Genomic DNA, 13,487 nt, shown 5'->3' with positions numbered 1-13,487 from the left:
GCCATCTCCTCCCATGCAATTTACAGCTTCTGAAATTTCGATGGGGAATCAGGTGTGAGTCAGTTCCACCTTGATAGCACACAACAACAAAAACAGGCATCAAGAAGAGGGGAAGGAGGGAGAGAGAGGAGTGAGGACTGGCAGGGGGGTGAGGGGTGGGTCACATAATTTGATGGGTAGAGGTAGGGTTGGGTAAAGGCAATGGGGAGAATCTGGCGTAGAAAACAAGGCATATAAACGTTGTAAGTAATCCAGTATACAATAAAAGTTTTCTTTATTTTTAAAAAATAGGCATAGATCAGTAATAATTAATTCTATATAATACAATGTATATGAATGAGTATATGAAACACAATGTAAATGAAGGGTTGCATAAAGTACAATGTACACGAATAAAACACAATGTATATGAATTATTGTATGCAAACCAATATAAAAAGGATTTGTTTTAAAAAAAAGAAACACTTCATGGCACCTCTTCTCATTATAGCCGGTCTATCTGGAGTTGAAACCATGTTTTTCTTGTCTACATGTCACAAAAGCACAGGTGAGGACCAGAATGGTGCAGAGCAAGTCCGAATGCCACTCCTCAGTGGACTGACTCGATGGCAGACAGCCTCCCTGGGGAATGATGCCATTTCCAAGGTCATCTCTGGAAGCAAGTGGCAGGATGAGGTACTTGATGTGGGGATTGACATTATTCTCTTAATGCTATTATGTTGCTTCAGACAAAATAAATAGGACAGTGGTCCCTCTTTTTTGAGAATTATCAGATATAGACTATAAATCAGGAAGTTCTTGTGGCCTCATCCGTAGGGGGTGATGATACAAACACAAAGACTGAGCTTCCTGTTGGTTCAAATCTACCAGTGGCTCCAGGGGCGAATGACGAGCAGTCTCCTCTCGTGCTATTTACAGCCTTGGAAACTCAACTGAGAATCAGCTCCACCTCAGTAAAGACTCAACATCAATGAACTTGAGACTACAAAACAACCACACATTTAAATGATGAACTTGAAAATATGTGCCAGGAACAAGAAACTAGACAGAAAGGCCAAGCAGATTTGAGAAGAAATCAAACAGCATTTCCAGAACTGAAAAATGTAATAAAGTTATCATCACCTGAAATAAAAGACAGGTAATTGGAATACAGGTCTGGATAAATGATCCACTGAGAAGTTGGGGAAGTGGAAAGGCTACATTATACTCGTTGTCTTTCAATAAGGTAAGAGGCAAAGAACATCAGAATCTCTAGAGGGGAAAGAAAACAAGCAGGGCAGAAGCAATAAAGAGAGTGAAGGATCTATCTTCTGGCTCTCTCAGCTGGCCAGAGAAAGCACCTTAGAAAAGGTGGCAAAACAGGAGCCAAGAAGAAAAAGGGATTGATCCGTTTCCTCAGAAAGACTGGTGTGATGTGAGGGCAACAGCCACATTCAATATGATAAGCATTGAGAAGCACGAGTCACAGAACTCAAGAAGCCAAAATTGCATCTGAGGGTCTTCAGGTTGTTGAAGCAGATCTTGCTGGTCTGTGAAACAACAAAGGCTCATAGAGAAAATCCAAATGAATTCCTGAGGATGACCAAGTAAAACTACCTGATCAACTTCTACATCGTGGATCTATCTTAGCTGTGATCAAATGTTCTACATGGTAAGTAAGTAAGTAAATAAATCAGAAAAGAAGAGAAAAGTAAAGAAAGAAAGAGGGAAGACAGAAGGGAGGGAGGGAAGGAGGGAAGGGGGGAGGGAGGGAGGAAGACAGAGACAGAGAGGGGAAGGAAGGAAGGAAGGTTGAAGCTCATGCCGACATCAAGACTACCGATGGTTATTTGCTTTGTCTGCTCTGTGCTTCTTTTACTGAAAGTCACAATGGTCAGATTCACAAGTTCCCCCTATTGCTCACCATCTACAAGACCACAAAATCCAGAGGAAAATGATAGAAATCAGGTCCCAAGAGCGACAGAAAAATCTGAGGTGGCTGATTCCAGGCAGCAGGGGGCCAGACCTAGAAAGGGAATGCTAATCTCTCTGTAGGGTGTTTGTTCCTTTATTGCAGTTGAGTTAGGACCAAGTCCAATGTGACCCTCCGGCGAGTTTCTGAGGCTGCAAATGGCATAAGCAGAGAGTGTCTTTCTCTTGAGGAAGACTAGTGGATCCAAACCAGCAGAGAGCCTTGGCCTTTGAGTTGGCAGCACGACTCCCTATAAACCAGGCCACCAGCTCTGTAACATTGATCAGAAAAAGAAAAATGCTGAGGATTCCACCTTGACTTGGGAAAATCCATGGGAAAATCACGGTACATGCAGGAGTTCTGGACAAGCTCCCTGAGACGAGACGGGTTTTTAAGGTGAACGAGCTGACAGCACCAGTTCAAGAGTCTGCTCAAAATTCAGACTTTTAATAGTGGCAAATGAAACACGTTATTTGTGAAACAAGGAAAAGTAAGAGATAATGGCTAAGACACTTCCACAACTTCCAAAGAGTTATTGATGCCTAAAATGTAAATACCCAATAAGTCTAAAGTAGGAAAAAGAAAAAAAAATAAATCTTTGCTATGCTTTGACAAACAGTGTAAGTGCTGAGGGAAAAGATAATGGGAAAACTGTCAATGTCATCAGAAAGAAAAGGCCGATCACCTTCAATGAAATAGTAGCTACAATGACGCTGATGTCTTGTTAAGAAGGATGAAGTCTGGAAGACTGGAATGACAAATCATTCCATGTGCTGAGAGAAAAACAGGCTTCTGTACCCATTTGGAATGTATTTCAAGAACATGGTGAAACAGAGACATTCTCAAAGCAACAAAAGCTGGGAAAATTTGCCACCTGCAAACCTCACAAAGAAAACTCTAAAGAATTACTTTCTGGCAGAAGAAAAGTTATTCTAATTTAGTTTACATTCTAATATGTAAGGAGAATGAAAAAGTACAGAAATACAAACAAATATTGTACAAAGCAACAAAAATAATGGCCTATGTAGTTAAACAAAAGATAATTAAAACATCCCACAAGAGTATCCCAGAAGTCAGGACAGAGAAGATAAAGTGTTCTGAGACAGAGACTGCCTTTATTTAGAATAAGTGAAAATATTCTCTTTAGATCCCGATAAATGAAGTGGGTTTCTTGTAATTTCCAAAGTAACCACAAAAATATGAAAATGAGAGTATAAACTTAAAAACTAATAAAAGGAGGAAAAGGAATGAAAAAGTAAGATAAATGACCCAAAAGATGACAAGAAAGGAAAGAAAGAGGAAAAAGCCAGAAAACAAAAACTGGTGTGGTAGGCACAAATCCTAATACAGCTCTGATTATGAGAAATGTCAAGGAACCAGAAACTCCTGGTAAAATAGAAAGACCATCAGTGAAAGTTCGGTGTGTTCTTTTTAATTGAGATTTTAAGAAAATTTAGAGAGAACTTAGATTTCCATTCATTCATTCATTGTTGCACATTTTCCTCCCTGCCTCCCCCAGTTCACTCTTTCTTTGGGAAAAAAAATTTATTTCATTGTTGTACAATTCCCCACCCCCACCCCAATTCACTTTACTCTGCAGCTCTTATTCTGGACTGTTGTCATGGAAAAATACCTAATCATACATTCCTTTTATGTAGTTCTTGCCCTTGTCGATTTCAATGCAGTATACATTATTTATCCCCTCTTTCATTAGTTTCCCCCCAACCCCAATGTCAGACTGGTTTTATAACACTGACATTATGCAGTATTTGTCCTTTGTGACTGAAATATTTCATTCAGTATAATGTCCTCCACAGTCACCATTTTGTATAATATTTAATGATTCCTTGTTTTTCTGTGCTACATAATATTACATTGTATGAATATGCCACAGCTTATCTATCCAGTCATTTGTTGATGGGCACTTGGGTTGTTTCCAGCTCTTTGCTATTGTGAACAAAGCAGCAATATACATAGGTGTGCATATATTTGCTTCAGAGGCAGTTACGGTTCCTTTGGGGTATATCCCCAGTAGTGGAATTGCTGGGTCAGATGGTATTTTTATTTCCAACTTTTTGAGAAAATGCCATATTGCCTTCCATACTGGTTTTGCACCATTTTACACTCCCACCAACAGTGAAAAGGGGTTCTAGTTTCTCCACAACCTCGCCAGCATTTGATGTTTGCTGCTCTGTTGAATTTTGCTATTCTTACCAGGGTGAGAGGGTATCTCATAGCTGTTTTGATCAGTCAAGTTTTAAAAATTCAACTATTTACAAGTGATGGAAACTCAAGGATACAGAAAGGTAGGGAGTAAGAGGGAAGAGAAAGGTGAAGAACAAGATCCCGGGTCAGTCTAAGAAGGCCCAGAGCTGGGTAACTTGCCTTTGTGATTTAACAAGTATGATATTGCTGAGTATTTGAGGCCTCCTCCCAGGAAAACATCTACCTGTCATTTTCTAACTAACACTGCCCTCTCCATCCCTCTCCATCCTCTCTGATCCAACAACTATCACAGAGTCATTGGGCCCCTTCATTGCAGAGCCTTCCTCTTCCCAGAAGACCACTCTTGCGCTTCCCCACCCCCACCCCTGCCCTGGGGCTATTCCAGAATCTTCCAGTGAAGCCCATCTCTTAAACATAAAAGCTGTACTGCCTCCTAGTGGCAAGGAGCTGCAACTACAATCCCAGAGGCGCACGGTTCGAATCCACCAGATGCTCTGCCGGGAAAGGAGGGACAATCTCCTCCTGTACCAGTCAGATCTGATTTGACGGTACACACACACACAAAATAATTTAAAAAAAAAAAGTTGTACTGCCATCAAGCTGGAGTCGACTTGTCCCTGAGCCTCTGTTGGGTTCCTGAAGCTGTAAATCACGTGGATGGAGACTGCCCATCTTTCTGTCTTGGGGAGGCTGGCAGATCTGAACTGGCAGAGAGGCATGACCTTGACTGAGCAGTGCAGTTCCCTACGAGCTGCATCACCAGTGCTCCCTGACACCCTCACCAGCACTGTCGTTAGGTGTCCTCAAGCCGACTATGATTAAGGACCCAATGAACAATAGATCTGAACCTCGTCCTATCTTGCACAATCCTCACAACTTCCATCATGCTCAAGTCCACTGTTGGAGTCTCTGTGCCAATCCGTCTGATGGAGGGTCTTTCTCTCTCTTGAGGACCCTCTCTCTACCTTTCCAGGCATGATGTGTCTCTCCAAGGACTAGCCTCTCCTGAAAATACACCCAAAGTAAGTGAGTCAAATTTTCACCATCCTTTCTCCAAGGAGCACTCTGGTTGCATTTCCTTCTAGGCAGGTGTGTTTGTTCTTTAGGAAGTCAACAGGATAGTCAATACTCTTGGCCAACACGACAACAGAAAGGCATCGATTCTTCTGTCATCTTTATTCACTGTCCAACTTACAGAAGCACAGAAAACAACTGAAAATACCATGGCTTGGCTCAGATGCACTTTAGTCTTTAAATGGACATCCTTCCTTTAATACTTTGGAGAGGTCCTTGACAGTAGATTTTCCCTATGCCACATGTCTCCTGATATCTTGACTGCTGCTATCATGAGTATTGACTATGAGTCGAAGAAAAATGGAATCATTGACCACTTTAATCATGATTCTGTCTATTGTGCAGGTAATGGGGTTTTGTTTTCTTGATGTTGAAATATAATCCACATTGAAGGACGTCGTCTTTGATCTTCTGAAGCAAGTGCTTCAAGTCTTCACTTTGTGCAAGCAAGGTTGTGTCATCTGCATAATGCAGATTGCTGATGAGTTTTCCTCTGATCCTGCTGCCACATTCTTCTTCATATAGTTCAGCTTCTTGAATATTTGCTCAGCAAACATATCAAACAGGGATGGAGGAAGGCTACAAGTCTGATGCACACCTTTCCTAATGCACACGGGGCTCCCTTGTTCGGCTCCCACAACCCATCAAAGCGGGATTCTTTCCTGTGAACGCAGTTACCGTGTGAGCACTGACTTTCTTCAGCCACCAGAGGGAGCTACAGCTTTCTCTTTGGAGCTTCAAAACTCAGTTGCTGGAAGTTCCCTATTTGATGCACAGAGTGGCTAGAACTGACCAGACCCTACAAAACGCATACCCTAGGCTCATCTTTTAAACTAGCACACAGGGCTGACAAGGTCTAGCTTAGGTGGCAGGCCACGGTCCTTGACCATGGACAGTGGGAAAATCAGTAGACAGAATTAGACATTTGGAGTTCTGAGAATTGTTGGTGCTGTGAACTAAAGGTCCCCGCTCACTCCAGAGCTGTAGCGGGAAGACAGGCACAAACAAAATCCTTTTGATTATGACAATTAAAGCAAAGACATAAAGCTGAGCCTCAGAAAGTGCGGATGTGGGGCCAACTCTCCAGAGGGCCCCAAAGAAGACCAGGTTCAGACAGAAGGACACCTCAGTCACGGGCACTGGGTGGGTAAAGACACAGTGGCAGAATCTTGGGTCCACTTAAAAAGCTCAGAGTTTTGAGGAGAGACCAGGACCTTTTAGGAGCAGGATCTTTTCGGTCAAGCTGAAGAATGTAGCTTTGACACCACGGTGGCAGCCATCAGAGGCCTGATGCATCAGAGGCAGGGGAATGGGGCTTGCAGTGTGGAGAAGGTGAGGGGTCAGCACAGAGGCAAGCTGTCCAGGCCAGGAGTCACTGCAATGGTCTGGAAATTCATACTGAATGATATGACCAGTGGGTGGCAGGTCAGGCCAGGTCAGCACGAGGCTGACGGACCATTCAGTTAGGTTGGGGATTCCTGGGACTTGAGAATCAACTTTCAATCAGGGAATCCCCAGGCAGATTGGGACAAGGGTATCACTGTACTGGCCACAGCACTGCCCACTCACTCTGTCTTTCTGTGCCTTCAAGACATTCACTGTCTCAAGTCTGGGACATCGCCCACTTCTTAACCTTGACTGCACAAGCTTACAGCCCCCGGTGACCACGCATCTCTCAGCCTGGACAGCTCACTTCCCCTTCCACCTCTCAGCCCTGTTTGCACCTGCCTCCAGCCACCTGCCAGTCTGCTGAGGGATTCTGCCTGAAAACAGGCATTTCTTCCACTTCATTGACTAGCCAGCATGCACGGGCCTCTATCTATAAAATAAACATTGCATTGTAGGAGATGTGGATTAAAAGTCTAGCTCCCCATATTCTGTTGGGTGAGTTGAGCAAAACATGCCCTCAAGGTCTTGTTTCTGTTCTTACAACTCTTGGTCGAACAGCAAGGACACTTGTTGACTACGACTCAGCAATGAACGGTATGAACAGTACCTATGAACAGTAGCTCTGAGCCCTGCCCTATCCTGAGCCAACCTCACTGTCTCCAACACACCTGACCCCACTGCCAGTCACTGTATCAATCCATCTCATCCAGGGTCTTCCTCTCTCGTGCTGATCCTTCTTCACCCTTCCACACATGATGTTCTCCAACAAGTGGCCCCTCTGGACAACATGCCCGAAGTATGTGAGACAGCGTTTTAAAAGTCCTTCTACCAAGGAGCAACCTGGTCTCACCTTCTCCAGACAGACCTGTTTGTTCTCTTGGCACTCCATCATACATTCACTATTCTTCTTCTTTTTAATTTTTTTTTATTATTTTTTTGTGTGTACCATCAAATCAGATGTGACTGGTACAGGAGGAGATGGTCCCACCTTCTTCAGCAGAGCATCTAGTGGATTTGAACTGTGCACCTCTGGGATTGCACTGCAGCTTTTTGCCACTAGGCCACCAGAACTCGCCTCATTATTCTTCTCATCGCTTAATGGTAAAAAATTGACTGCTAACCCAAAGGCATGTGGTTCGAATCCTCCAGATACTCTGGGGGAGAAAGATGACCAATCGATTCTCATTTGATTAACTGTCTCTAACAACCCTCTTAAAGGTCAGCTATGAGCTATGAGTAAGGGCACCAGAAACTCCTTATTAACAACATTTTAAATGTCTTCTTGTAGTTGATTGCCGTCAAGTCGAGCACGGCTCATAGCGACCCTGCGAACAAAAGGCCTGAAGCCTTTCTGTAACTATCGTCATTTATCAAAGTTTATAGAGTTTCCAGAGGCATGTTGTTTAGGAAGTGTTTGAAAATCTCCTAACACCCAGCCCTGTCTTCCACAGGCATCCCTGCTGAGAGCTTCCTCTGCACCACCATTGTCCAGCGGAGCGTGGTCATGTTTCCAGTGTGCATTTCTTCTAGATTGCAAATTCCTTGAGGTCAAGGGCAGGCGTTGGACTCCACCTTCAGGAGCTGGTGCTCAGCAAGTGTTTGATGAACGATGCAAGTACTCAGGTCTGGAGAGCTTTCTTGGGTGTGTATTCTGGGCTGGGCGCTGTTCCAGGTGCTGAAAATCTGTGCCTCTGTGGCACTTGGATTTGATGGGGAGGGGAGGGTCTGTGGTTGGCTGAAAGCGTCTTTGTTTCTGTGGTTTGGTTTGAGCTTTTTCCAAGGTATCCAATAAGAAGATCACTTCCTCCAATGTAGATTCCACTTCTCCTTTTAAAAAGCCACAATCAAAGAGAAAATCCAACATCTCCTTGAAAATGAGAGACAAGAAAGCTAACAGCAGGCACATGGAATTTGCTCACAGAAGGTTCCAAGCTGGCACGACACTCTGTGTGGCTCTGGGGTCAGCACTAGTCAAGTTTCTTAAGCATTGCTCCAGGGAAAGAAGGTGGCCTTGGAGGAAAACAAAGCTTTTGGAGTGTCCCCAGCCCTCCCTCTACCCTTGGCTCTGAGAGCTGACAACTTCCACCCCAGTCGGTTCCCACAGCTGAGCGAGAGGAGTTCACAACTTCTCCAGCTCCTACATCCTACTGTGTCCCCTTGGCCCCTGGCCCCTGAACAGGGAGTCTCGGCTCAGCACAGAACCCTGAAGAGGTTGGCCTTTAGGTGAGAGAGATGTGAATTGCTGTTACAGATTAAATTTCTCCCCTGGTTAAAAAATAAACAACCAAAAAAAGAAAAATAAAAAAAACCCCACAACTACAGTGAGATCCTAACTCTTGGAAACAGAGTTTCTCTTTTTAAGTTCATTGTCATTGATATTAGGTGCCAGTTGAATCAAGCACCACTCACAGTGACCCTATGAACAACAGACCTGAACTCTGTCCTATCCTGTGCCATCCTCATCATCTGACCCACCTGAGAACATCGCTGCAGTCACTGTGTCATATTCAAGTAGGTTGGTCACTTCTGAGATACGTAAAGAGCAGAGCAGATGCAGAGACATATACTGAGGGGGGCGGAGGGGAGAGAAGACAGAAGCCCTGAGAGGATTGTCTGCTGGTCAAGAGAGAACAAAGATCTAAACATCTCCCAGGGCTGTAAGGACACAATCAACAGGACCAAGACCTAATAGGAATTCTGACCCCCCAGAACTTTGAGAAGACAAATGTCTGCTCTTAAAAGCCTCCCATCCACTTGTGTTCTTTGTGTTACAGCTGCCTCACACCACCCAGCTTTGCAGTCACCGCCCTGCCCTCACTCTCAGCCCCAGAACACCCCTCATTCTTTCCCTTTTGGTAAAAGCCCAGGACTTAAAGGGTGCTTTGCATGCCACCTCCTGGATCAATGTCCTGGCTGGAGTAGACAGTTGTTTACAAGGTCCCTAATGGCTGGCTCCACCGCTCAGTTATCACTGACATGGGCTCAGGGATAGCTGTCGCCCCAAAAATTCTGTATCTGCACCATTCACACTGAAGCCCTTATGAAGAGCCCATACAGGTGCAGAAAGTGAGAGTGCTGTCAAAATATACAGCCTTGAAAATGTGTCGTTTCATCCCTGATGCAGCAGAATGCAGCCGGAGGTTCCAGAGCAGAGAGGCCTCAGAAAGCCCATCTCCGGCCAGACACAGCCCTCCTACAATCTGCCCTGACTCCCTGTCTTTTTGCCTGGTTCATCGAAATATGAATCACAGTTAAATTCCACCAAATAAACAAGCTATGTTTTAAAGTTCCGTAAACCCTACAATTTTAGAGAGGCTTGCTGTGGCTGACACTAAATTGATTTCTAGCACGTCCTATTTCCGGTCTAATGCTGGGTTCCTTTCATCAAGAACAAATGTGCTCATAATGGCTTGATTCTAAGTGAATGGATTCAGCATAAAACCAGAGGACACACAGGCACTCACATTAATTTTCATCTTTCTTTGTTAAATAAAAAGAGATGGAGTGTTATGTTTCTCAAAGATTCATTCTTCACGAGGTTTTCATAGAATACCTATACCCAGCTCGGTTTTCAGGTCTAATTGTCATGCTACAGCTAAAAAGTCCCCTTGGGGATTTTCCAAGTTCATGAGCAATAACGCCTGCAGAGGTCAAGGGGAGGTCCTAGGTGTGAGCGACCTGTTCTACAAGGAAGCCAGAGAAAGTTGGAGAATATATTTCTAGCATCTGGTCACCCTGCACTGGAAAACTGACCACTTCCCTTGTACTGGGCTGAAATGTAACCATTCCCACCCTTAAAGGAACTCAGAAGGAGGATATGAAATCTTCCAAAAAATTAGTTAGAAAAAAGATTATTTGTTATACACAAATCTAATATGAATTAAGGTTTGTGTCCAATCTATATATGTGACAGAGAAGCTCTGGCCTAGCCGGTAAAGAGTTGTGCACCCAGATGGAAAATCTTCCTGTGTGACTTACAAACTCTCAAAACCCAGTGGAGGGCCAGCTGTGAATTGGTTTTGACTTGGCAGCAATACATTTGAGAGGGTTTGTTGTTTTTTGTTTTTGTTTTATTTATGTTGTTGTTGTTGTTGTGTACCATAGAGTCAGAACCGACAAACAGCTGACCCTCCAGCAGGTTTTCAGAGGTAGTTAATGGCACGGGAGGAGATGCCCATCCTTCTCCCACAGAGCAGCTGGTGGCTTCAAACCACGTGCCTTTGGGATTGCAGCGCAGCTTCTTGCCACTAGGCCAGCAGAGGTGTTGGGGTTTTTTCCCTATATAGGTGATAAATGTTGTAGAGTTATCCATATGTCTACAAGAGGGAGCTCTGGTAGCCTACTGGTAAGAAGCTGCACTGAAATCTCAGAGGCGCCTGGTTCGAATCCACCAATTGCTCCATGGGAGAAGAATGGGCAATCTCCTCCCATGCGATTAACTGCCCCTGAAAACCTGCCGGAGGTTCAGCTACGGGTTGGTTCCAACTCGATGGCACAACAACAACAGAGAAGACCAGTTAATTAGAAAATGTACCAATAACTAGTACCAAAACCTCAGAAAATGCCCAACTTCTGAAAACTGAAATGGATCTAATAAATAATCAAGATGCACTGACAATTATTGGTGACTGGAATGCAAAACATGCAGGGGGCGGGGGAAGAAGAAGTGGGGAAATCTGGCATTGATGAAAGAAATGATCCTGGACATGACATGACAGAATTCTGTGAGACCAACTTCCCGTTGACTGGAAATACCTTTTTCAGCAACATAGACAGTGACTATCCACGTACACCTCACCAGATGAAATACACAGCAATCAAACAGACTCCACTGCAGTCAGAGATGATGGAGAGGCTCAATGTGATCAGTCAAGAGGAAAATCAAGGCCAACGGCGGAACAAATCATCAACCATTCACATGTACGTTCATGCTGACGCTGAAGAAAAGGGAAAGTAAGTCAAAGTGTGACCTTGAGTATATCCTGAACTTAGACACCATCTCAAGAACAGATTCAACACACTGAATACTAGGGACCAAATAAGAGAGGAATTGGTGGGTTGATATAAAAGACATTATTCATCCAAAACAACTATGGGATATCATCTCACCCCAGTATGAATAGCAAAAGTTAACAGAACAGCAAGCAACAAATGCTGGTGAGGTTGTGGAGAGACTGGAACCCTTATTCATGGTTGGTGGGAGTGTAAAATGATGCAACCACTGTGGAAGGTGGTGTGGTGCTTTCTCAAAAAGTTGCAAATAGAGATCCATTTGACTCAGCAATTCCACTACTGGGAATATACCCCAAAGAGACCATAAACGACATCCAAGTGGATATATGCACACCCATGTTTATCGCAGCTTTGTTCACAATAGCAAGGAGTTGGAAACAACCTAAGTGCCCATCAACAAACAAATGGCTAGAGAAGCTGTGGTATATTCGCACAATGGAGTACTATGCTGCATTAAAAAACAAGGAACTCATGCAATATTATTCAAAATGGTTGACTCTGGAGAACATTATACTGAGTGAAATATCCCAGTCACAAAAGGACAAATACTGCATAGTGCCACTGTTGTAAAATGGGATTGACATTGGGGGGGGGAGACTGAGAAAGATGGGATAAATAATGCATAATGCATTGAAACAGATGAGGGAGAAAACTGTTTAAAAGGGATATGTGATTAGGTATTATTGTCATGACAGGAATCCAGAACGAAGACTGCATAGTGGAGTGGACTTGGAGGGAGTGATTATATAACAATGAAAGCATTTTTCTTTTACTTTTCAAAGTACTCGGGTGGCGGGGAGGTGGGCAGGGAGAAAAGCGCAACAATGAATGAATGGAAATTTTTTTAAAAAGACATTATACATCAAGAAAATAGAAAGCCATTAAGAAGAGAAAAGGCCAAAACAGGTATCAAAAGAGATGTTGAGACTTGTTATTTAATGTAGATCAGCTAAAGTGAATAGGCAAAATGATAAAGAAGTAAATTGAAGATTTCAAAGGGTAGCTTTAGAAAACAAAGTCTTACAATGAAATGTGCAAAGCCTCGGAGCTAGGAAATCAAAGGGGAAGAACACACTTGGCATTTTTTAAGCTGAAAGAACTAAAGAAGAACAAATTAAGCCTGAGTTTCCATATTAAAAGATTCCACGGATATGATTTTTCACAATGCAAGAAACTTCAAAAGAAGACAGAAGGAATAGAGTCACTTTACCAAAACGACTTGATTGCCATTCAAACATTCCAGCAGGCAGCATATAATCATGAACCAACAGAAATGAAAGAAGATGTCCAAGCTTCACTTAAGTTACTGGTGGAAAACAAATCTCCGAGGATTGATGAAATAGCAACTGAAATATTTCAACAAACAGATGCAATACTGGAAGTGGTTGTTTGTCTAAGAAATTTCAAAGACAGACTAAAAAGATGAGTATTTGTGCCCATGTCAAAGAAAAAGGATCCAATAGAATTAAGACATTATCAAATCATATAGTTACTATTAAATACAAGTAAATTAAGACTGTTTTAAAACAGCTGCAGCAATACATTGGAACTGCCAGAAAATCAAGCTGAATTCTGTAGCATACACAGAACACGGGGTCATTCTGGTTCCAAGATCCAAGATGGATTGTAGCTGAAAGCAGAGAATACCAGAAAGATGTTTACTTACGTTTTGTTGACTGTGCAAAGGCATTCAAAGGTGTGGATCATAACAAATTACAAATATTATGTGAGGAAAACAAACAGATTTGTCCTGGAAAGGGTTAAACCGGGTGGCTCCTTGGAGGCAAGGATTCTGGGGCTCTGTCTAACATACTTTGGACATGTTGTGAGGAGA

This window comes from Elephantulus edwardii, unplaced genomic scaffold (assembly GCF_000299155.1).
Source record: "Elephantulus edwardii isolate Elephantulus edwardi_28Jun2011 unplaced genomic scaffold, EleEdw1.0 scaffold00006, whole genome shotgun sequence".
Classification (NCBI taxonomy): Eukaryota; Metazoa; Chordata; class Mammalia; order Macroscelidea; family Macroscelididae; genus Elephantulus; species Elephantulus edwardii.
Note: the sequence above shows the minus strand (reverse complement) of the source record.